At 45.8% G+C, this 9,041-nt stretch overlaps 1 protein-coding gene across 1 annotated transcript in view; it reads right to left on the reverse strand.

Moving 5' to 3' along the window:
- The window catches only part of SOAT1 (sterol O-acyltransferase 1), a 74,835-nt gene extending 72,258 nt beyond the window's left edge, over nt 1–2,577 (reverse strand). The window contains exon 1 of the mRNA XM_027610217.2: nt 2,399–2,577. The gene's annotated coding sequence lies outside the window, so the exon portion shown is untranslated. The remainder of the gene's footprint in view (nt 1–2,398) is intronic.
- Nucleotides 2,578–9,041: the final 6,464 nt, after the last annotated feature.

The following is a 9,041-nucleotide window of genomic DNA, read 5'->3' on the forward strand; positions in this document are numbered from 1 at the left end:
GAAAGACAGAGCGACAGAGCGAGAGCACACAAGCAGGGGGAGCGGCGGGCAGAGGGAGAAGCAGGCTCCCCGCTGAGCGAGGAGCCCGACGTAGAACTCGATCCCAGGACCCCGGGATCATGACCCGAGCCAAAGGCAGATGCATTTAACCGACTGAGCCACCCAGGCATCCCTAAATAAAATCTTAAAAAAAAAGAAAGCAACACAAAATTGACTTGAGAACAAATGAACCGTGTTGGGAAGAATGTCAACTTTAGCCTACCTGCGGTGTACCTATTAAAAAAGCTTTCAGGGGCGCCTGGGTGGCTCAGTTGGTTAAGCAACTGCCTTCAGCTCAGGTCATGATCCTGAAGTCCCAGGATGGAGTCCCGCAGCAGGCTCCCCGCTCAGCGGGGAGTCTGCTTCTCCCTCTTGACCCTCCCCCCTCTTGTGCTCTCATTCTCTCTCTCTCAAATAAAAATAAACAAATAGGTAGATAAACAAACAAGCAAGCAAGCTTTCACGGATGCCTGAAAAGTGAGTTAATTGTCTGCCTTGGGCTCAGGTCATGATTCCAGGGTCTTAGGATCAAGTTCCACATCAGGCTCCTTGCTCAGCGGGGAGCCTGCTTCTCCCTCTGCCTGCCACTCCCCCTGCTTTGTGCGCTCTCTCTCTCTCACTCTGACAAATTAAAAAAGGCTTAAAAAAAAAGCTTTGAAAAGAACCTATAAATCTATAAAACAAATAGAGTAACCAACTTACTCTCAGTGACCAACTTTGCTATGTCATTCTCACCTTCAGTGAAGGAAAAGAGAACAATTGCAGATAAATTTACAATTCAAAAGATGGTTTCTCCCCTTCCCTTCCCAGCAGACTTAACCAAGTACAACCCTACAACACTTATATATCATTATATCATTAAGTCATTAAGTCAATTAGCTAAACTAAAGAACCCAAATTTCATTCACATCTGTACGGTCAATATAATTTACCCTATGTGATAAATTTCAAAACAAAACAAAACAAAACATGTCATTAACTGGCTTTTGTTAAAAACTTTTTTCCATTTCCTTCCCAAAAGGAACAGGCACTCTTTCCTAGTTAACATTTTCCATTCAAACAAGTTCCTTCCTCTGTTCTTCAACTCATTCAATTCTTTCATTGTGCCAGGTGCTAGGCCAGACTCCGGGAATTAAGACATAAATAAGATGCACTAGCCCAGCCTTCATGAAATGTACATGCTAGCAGAAGAAACAAAGCATCTAAGTGACAAACATTACACTGCTGCTAAGGAAAACCAAGTACTAGGAGGGCTTCACAGAGACAGGTTGGATTTCCTACAGTGATATTTGAGGAACGTGTTGGATTTGGGTAAAGGAGAGAATGGCGCATTACAGGTGGAGGAAACACCTAAAGACCATGAGATAGTAAAGAGGCTTTCTGAGAACAAAAATACAACCAATGTGGCTTGAGCCTAGAGAGCCAGGAGAAAAGTGGCCCAAAATGAAATGGAGAAGAGGGGCAGCAGTATTTTGGTCTTTATTCGAGGAGAATGTGAAATGTTTTGAGAGTTCTAAGCATGTGAGGCATTGAGACACGTGCATTTTTAAACAATTACTCTTGAATATTATCAGAATTCCTCCCAAAAGCCATTCTCATGCCTATACAACACACAAACTTCCCCAACAAGTCATTCATGGAGATTACCCACATAAAGGGGGACAAAAAACCGCTTCAAGTCGAATTCTATGTCAAAGGAAGATACTCTGAAAAAAAGTAGTTTAAACGATGGCAGCGACTTAGAAAGTGACCAGTGAACTTCATCTACATATAAATACGAAAAATAGCGTTTACAGTTGTGTCTCGGTTACAAATAACTTCTAATACACGCATCAGAGAAACTGAATGGCTATTAACACTTAACAGTGACAGAAAATTACACTTTACTATTTAAGAGCTTGATTAAAGGCTTTGGTGCCCAGACAGCTTTCTATGTCTTGAGGTGCCATCTACCCCTTCACACACTTTTTTCCTAAATCAATTCCAGACTTCCTTAGCCCATTTTTGGTTTCGCTTTTTAAATAAAATGTCTTCTGATTCATAACTTTCTTTACTACCAGCTTGAGAGATGCCACAGGATCTGGGGGGCACGTAACAAACCTCCAAGGTTTAAAGGGCTGCCAGGCACGCGGGCGCCCCACGGTAACTTTCCCGCCCTCCCCATCCCCCAAACTCCTCAGGACTCGCGGAGCCTCCCCCTCCCGCGGCTCCCGGCCGCCTCCTCCGCCCTTTGGCCCAGGGCAAGGCCAGGCCCGCCGGGCCGGAGATGCAGCCGCCCACTTCTTTCCCCTTCCTCTCCGGCTGAGGCGGGTGGACCCAGGCGGGAAGTGAAGAGCGGATCGGGGAGCATGAGCACTACCTGGGGCCGGAGCCCGACAGCGCGGACCTCGTCAAGAAAGGCAAAGCCGGGTAGCCCCCACCGCGCGGCTGGTAAAAGGATGGGCGTCGGGGAGCTCTCCAGGTGCCCAAAGCCAGCAGCGCAGCCAGCCCCGCAGCCAGCGAAGATAAAGCGCCCCACTCCCGGGCCCCGCCGCCCCCAGCCTCGCAGCCCGCTACGCAGCGTCACGCGCACGGCCCGCGCGGGCTCGGGATTTCATTGGCGGTCCCCCTCGCCGCCAGGCTCCGCCCACCGCCCACGGCCGCCCCGCCCCTTTCCGGGCCCGCGGGTACCCAGGACCTGAGCGCCCACCTGGCCCCGGCGCTCAGAGCCCAGACCTACGCGCGAGCCGGTCGTGATACCGTTTTGCGCCAGCGATCCAATGTGCGGCAGAGAGTAGCCTGAGATAACTTCCTACAAGTCCGAAACGGCACCCGGCATGATAGCTCCGGGCCGGCGAGTCTGGAGACTTTTCCAGAGACTCGCAGAAGCCGCCTCTAGAACCGTGGATCTTTAAAGTTGGAACTGACCCTCTAGGAACAAAATTGAAGCACTAGCCGGCAGTGTTCATCATGGGATGCTTTAATGCTTTGTAAACTATACTTGACTGTGTCCTTCAGCATAGGCGAACTAGATAAGGAACCAGTGAAATGATGGGGTAATTAAGAAATTAACAAGGAGACTTCGTAATCAAAGGAAAAATAATGATGCAGAGAGATTTAGGACGTAGATTAGCTGCAACAGTTAATCCGATTTTGCGAAGGCAAAGATGTAGGTGAATTTAAAGTAAAAGTAGGTGAAAAGGGAATGATGAGAGCAGCAGAGACTGAAGAGCCACACTCAGAGCCTGCAAACCAATGCGAGCTAACCTAGCCTGCCTAATGACTGCAACCCTACTCCAAACAAGCTGAGAGGGCCACCCAGGACCCTGTCAAGCTACCCTGAACAAATGGATCACCTTTGCTTGAACTGACTACTCTGTGAACCTTTAAACAAAGAGAATTTGTACAAGTTACCCTTGCAACACTGTTCACCCCAAAGTGGTACAAGTTACCCTTGCAACACTGTTCACCCCAAAGTGGAACTGCCCTCAACAGTAAGTCAAATTCAGAACTGGCAATCATTGGCAGACTTTACAGTTTGCCTCATGTACCATTGTGACTCCTGCCTGCCAACTAGATGGCAAAAGGAGCTGGTAGATCTCGTGGCCTCTGTGCTTCACCTCTTCCCTCCCACCAGTTAAAGAGCAGTAGGAACAGAGGGATTCACTTCTGATCGGACTGCTGGCCACTTCATATATATGCCTATACGACTGTTGTCTTTTCCTTTATTTCATTTATTTATTTTTTAAAAATGCCTTTTTTTAAATTCCAGCATAGGGCGCCTGGATGGCTCAGTTGGTTAAGCGACTGCCTTCGGCTCAGGTCATGATCCTGGAGTCCCGGGATTGAGTCCCGCATCGGTCTCCCTGCTCAGCAGAGACTCTGCTTCTCCCTCTGACCCTCTTCCCTCTCGTGCTCTCTACCGCTCATTCTCTCTCTCTCAAATAAATAAATAAAATCTTAAAAAAATAAAAAAATAAAAATTGCCTTTTAAAATAAATAAATAAATAAATTCCAGCATAGTTCACATACAGTGTTATATTAGTTTCAGGTGTACAATATAGTGATTCAACAGTTTTATACATTGCTCATCATAATAAGTGTACTCTTGATCCCCTTCACCTATTTCACCCATCCGCCCACCCACCGCCCCTCTGATAACCATCAGTTTGTTCTCTAGAGATAAAAAGAATAAAAATACTGTGATCTGCTCTTGATGCTAGGAATACAACAGTGAATAAGACCGAAGTCCCTAGGGTGCCTGGGTGGCTCAGATGGTTAAGCATCTGCCTTCGGCTCAGGTCATGATCCCAGGGTCCTGGGATCGAGTCCCGCATCGGGCTCCCTGCTCCTTGGGAGCCTGCTTCTCCCTCTGCTTCCCTCTCTTTCTCTGTCTCTCATGAATAAATAAATAAAATCTTTAAAAAAAAAAAAAAAACAAGACCAAAGTCCCTGTACTTAGAAGTGTAGGTTTCCAGTGGAGAAGATAAATAGTAGGACAAGTAAATAAGATAATTGCATGTGGTGAAGAGAACAAAACGGAGTAGTCAGGGAAGGACTTTTTGAGGAAATGATCTGAGCTAAGACTTAAGGAAGGTGAAGGAGCAGGGCACCTGGGCAGCTCAGTCGATTAAGCTTCTGCCTTCAGCTCAGCTCATGCCAGGGTCCTGGGATCGAGCCCCATCAGCTCTCTGCTCAGAGGGGAGCCTGCTTCTCCCTCTCCCTCTGCCTGCCACTCCCCCTGTGTGTTCTCTCCCTCTCTCATTCTGTCAAATGAATAAAATATTTTAAAAATAAATAAAATCTTGGGCGCCTGGGTGGCTCAGTTGGTTGAGCGACTGCCTTCGGCTCAGGTCATGATCCTGGAGTCCCGGGATCGAGTCCCACATCGGGCTCCCTGCTCGGCAGGGAGTCTGCTCCTCCCTCTGACCCTCTTCCCTCTCGTGCTCTCTATCTCTCATTCTCTCTCTCAAATAAATAAATAAAATCTTTAATAAATAAATAAATAAATAAATAAATAAATAAATAAATAAAATCTTAAAAAAAAAAAAAAAGGAGAGGAAGGAGCCAGCTGTGGGGATGCCAACCATGGGGAAAAAAGAGCATTCTAGACAGAGGACAATGGGTATGAAGTTGGGGATGCTGATGTGGTTTTGCTTATGTGAGGAATAGGCCAAGAGGCCTGAAGCATGTTTGTGGATGGTATGAGACTGAGGTTAGAGAGTGCAGTAGGAGCGTAACCATGCTGTTTGGACTTTTTATTGTTAAGTTTTATCTTGTTTTTTAATTTTTATTTATTTCTTTTAGAGAGAGAGAGAGCACACGTGTGGGGAGGGGCTGGCAGGGCAGAGGGAGAGGGAGAGAGAGAATCTTAAGCAGGCTCCATGCCCAGCACAGAGCCCAACACGGGGCTTAATCTCATGACCCAGAGATCATGACCTGAGCCCAAATCAAGAGTCAGATGCTTAACTGACTGAGCCATCCACGTGCCCCATCTTGTTGTTTTGTTTTGTTTTGTTTTAAGATTGATTTGTTTAGGGTGCCTGGGTGGCTCAGTTGGTTAAGCGACTGCCTTCGGCTCAGGTCATGATCCTGGAGTCCCGGGATCAAGTCCCACATCGGGCTCCCTGCTCGGCAGGGAGTCTGCTTCTCCCTCTGACCCTCTTCCCTCTTGTGCTCTCTATCTCTCAAATAAATAAATAAAATCTTTAAAAAAAAAAAGATTGATTTGTTTATTTTAGAGAAGGGAGCAAGAGATAGAGAGCACGAGCAGGGTAGGGGCAGAGGGAAAGGGAAAGAATCTCAAGCAGACTCCCCTCTGAGTGTGGAACCCAACTTGGGGCTCAATCTCACAACCCTGAGATCATAAACCTGAGCCAAAACCAAGAGTCAGATGCTCAACCTACCACCTGGGCACCCCCCGCATCTTGTTTTTTAAATCAACCTATCTTGTAGAGAATGACTTGGAAGGGGGCAGAAAAGGAACAGGGAAAAGCCAGAGAATGATAGGAAGCTATTGCACAAATCCATGGGATAGATGATGGTGATCTGGATTAGGGTAGTTGCTATGGAAATAAAAGTGGAAAAATTTCAAGATATTTTCCTGAGGTGCAGGTGTAAAGAAATACAGTAAACAAGGTGACTCCCAGGTTGTTTTCTTAAGCAAGTAGAAAGATGGCGATGCCATTTAGTTCAAGGGAGAAGACCATTTCCTTTGACTGGAAGGACCCTGAAAGCCTATGCCCAAACTCCAATCCTCTTCCACCATTGGCCTGATATTCTCATATCACTCAATCCTTGATACTAAAGCTTGGTTAAATGTGAATGTTGCTCTCACCATATTCCAAATAACATGTGTACAGAACTTGTTCTGGTTGCTAAGGATATATGAATAAGAACAGCTGTCTATTAGGGAGATAAATAATAACTAAGCTATTTCAAAACAATGGGACAAGTGTTGAGGCACCTGAGTGGCTTAGTCAGTTAAAGCCAATGGCTCTTGGTTTCAGCTCAGGTCATGGTCTCAGGGTCTTGGGATCCAGCCCCACATTGGGCTCCACACTCAGCACAGGGTCGGCTTGTCCCTCTCCCTACCCCACACCCCGTCCCTCCCCCAACTCGTGCTCTCTCTCAAATGAATAAATAAAAAAAAAGGACAATGGGCCAAGTGTTATAATAAAAAGAAGTAATTAAAAGGCCTACCTAACAGGGTCATTGTGAGGATTAAATGAGTTGTTAATACCTAAGAAGCTCCAAGCACAGATACTGGCATATAGAAGTGCTCAGTAAATATTAACAGTTATTTTACACTTTCTACCCCGAGATTTGTCATTATTGTTGATGTTGCTATCTTCCGGATACAGTGGGAGCAGTTGGAATGATTATCAAAGCCTGCAGCTCTAGGAGAGGGAAGGTTGAATGGAGGGCCAACTCCAGCTTTCCCAAAACCAGTAGGGGGAGGAGTTTAGTTGGCAGGCAAGGGAAGAGGGACATCCCAACCAAAGGAAAAAACAAAGTCAAAGGCCAACAAACAAGAGGGAGCCAGAGCCATCTAGGAAAAAGGAAGGCAGTTTGAATGTTGTTGGATGAGAAGCAGCAGGTGATAAAGTTGGTGTCAGGGCTTAAGAAGTTTGGGCGCCTGGGTGGCTCAGTTGGTTAAGCGACTGCTTTCAGCTCAGGTCATGATCCTGGAGTCCCGGGATCGAGTCCCACATCAGGCTCCCTGCTCAGCAGGGAGCCTGCTTCTCCCTCTGACCTTTCTCTCTCTCTCATTCTCTCTCTCAAGTAAATAAATAAAATCTTTTAAAAAAATATTTAAAAAAGAAGTTTGTAGGTGAGCGCCTGGGTGGCTCCATTGGTTAAGCGACTGCCTTCGGCTCAGGTCATGATCCTGGAGTCCCGGGATTGAGTCCCGCATCGGGCTCCCTGCTCAGCGGGGAGTCTGCTTCTCCCTCTGACCCTCTTCCCTCTCGTGCTCTCTCTCTATCTCATTCTCTCTCTCAAATAAATAAATAAAATCTTTAAAAAAAAAAAAGAAGTTTGTAGGTCATGCTGGGACAATCTGACTTAGACTCCCACAGACAGTGCAGGATCTTCCGTAGGGAAGAGGCACCATTTAGGAGACTGAACTTGAGGGAAATGCAACTGGACGTGAAGAGCTCAATTAGAAGGGCATTACAGTAACATAGGATGTATCTAGGATATCTAGCTTAGCAAACTGAATGGCTGTTTTTTTAAATTTTTTTTAAGATTTTATTTATTTGTCAGAGAGAAAGAGATTGAGAGAGAGAGCACAAGCAGGGGGAATGGCAGGCAAAGGGAGAAGCAGGCTCCCTAAGGAGCCCGATGTGGGACTCTGTCCCAGGACCCTGGCATCATGACCTGAGCCCAAGGCAGAGGCTTTTTTTTTTTTTAAACATTTTATTTATTTATTCATGAGAGGCAGAGAGAGAAAGGCAGAGGGATAAGCAGACTCGAACAGGGAGCCCGATGCAGGACTCAATCCCAGGAACCTGGGATCATGACCTGAGTCAAAGGCAGACGCTTAACCAACTGAGCCACCCAGGTGCCCCTAAATGGCTAAGTTAATGAGTTAGCCAACTTAATGCTAACTGAGGTAAGAAAATATATCCTAGACAAAGAGCAAGAATAGCTTTACTTGCCATATCATCTGAACTAATCCATCTCCTATTGAGATCTAAAGGAACTGATCAAGAAGCAATCACGTTTTGTTTTGGTTTCAGAATAAAATCCCTTTAACATTTTTTTTCTGGTTGTGTCAATAATGCCTACTTACTGCAGGAAATAAAATCAAAGGTAGAAAAGGACACAGTTAAAAGCCATCTAACGTCCTACCACCCAGAGGTATACCTAAATTTTGATGTGGGGAAGGAAAAGAACAATGGTCTGAGCCTGGGACTGAGCAAGAAGGCACTGGGTTCTACGGGGAACCAGAAAGGGAAACTGAAAAGGAACCAAACCAGGGTTTAAAATGCAAACATCTCAGGGCACCTGGATAGTACAGTCAATTGAGCATCCAACTCTTGGTTTCATCTGAGGTCATGATCTCAAGGTCGTGGAATCGAGTCCTGAGTCGGGCTCCACACTCACCAAGGAGAGTCTGTTGAGATTCTCTCTTTCCCTCTCCCTCTGGCCCTCCCACTCGTGCTCTCTCTCTCTCTAAACAAATAAATAAAAATAAAATACAAACATCTGAATTCTTCAAAGGCTCACAACTCTCTTGATGATACCAAACAAGCAATAAATATCCCTTCCCAAGTTTGTGTAATTTCTTCATTGGCACTTAGGCATAGCAAAACATAGTTAGATTCAACTGGAGTTGAAGTTTTGTGACTAAGCTAAGGACAATGAGTCAAGAATGTAAATCAGAATGACCTGGACTGGTATGTCCTTGAAAACTCTGGGAGAGCTGGAATCCTGCTTTGTTTATGTATTCCAGAAGCACCCAGCACAGTATGCAAGAGCCACCTGATAAATACATTGAATGTATTAATGAAGCCCAC

Source organism: Zalophus californianus, chromosome 10 (genome assembly GCF_009762305.2).
Source record: "Zalophus californianus isolate mZalCal1 chromosome 10, mZalCal1.pri.v2, whole genome shotgun sequence".
In the NCBI taxonomy this organism is placed as follows: domain Eukaryota; kingdom Metazoa; phylum Chordata; class Mammalia; order Carnivora; family Otariidae; genus Zalophus; species Zalophus californianus.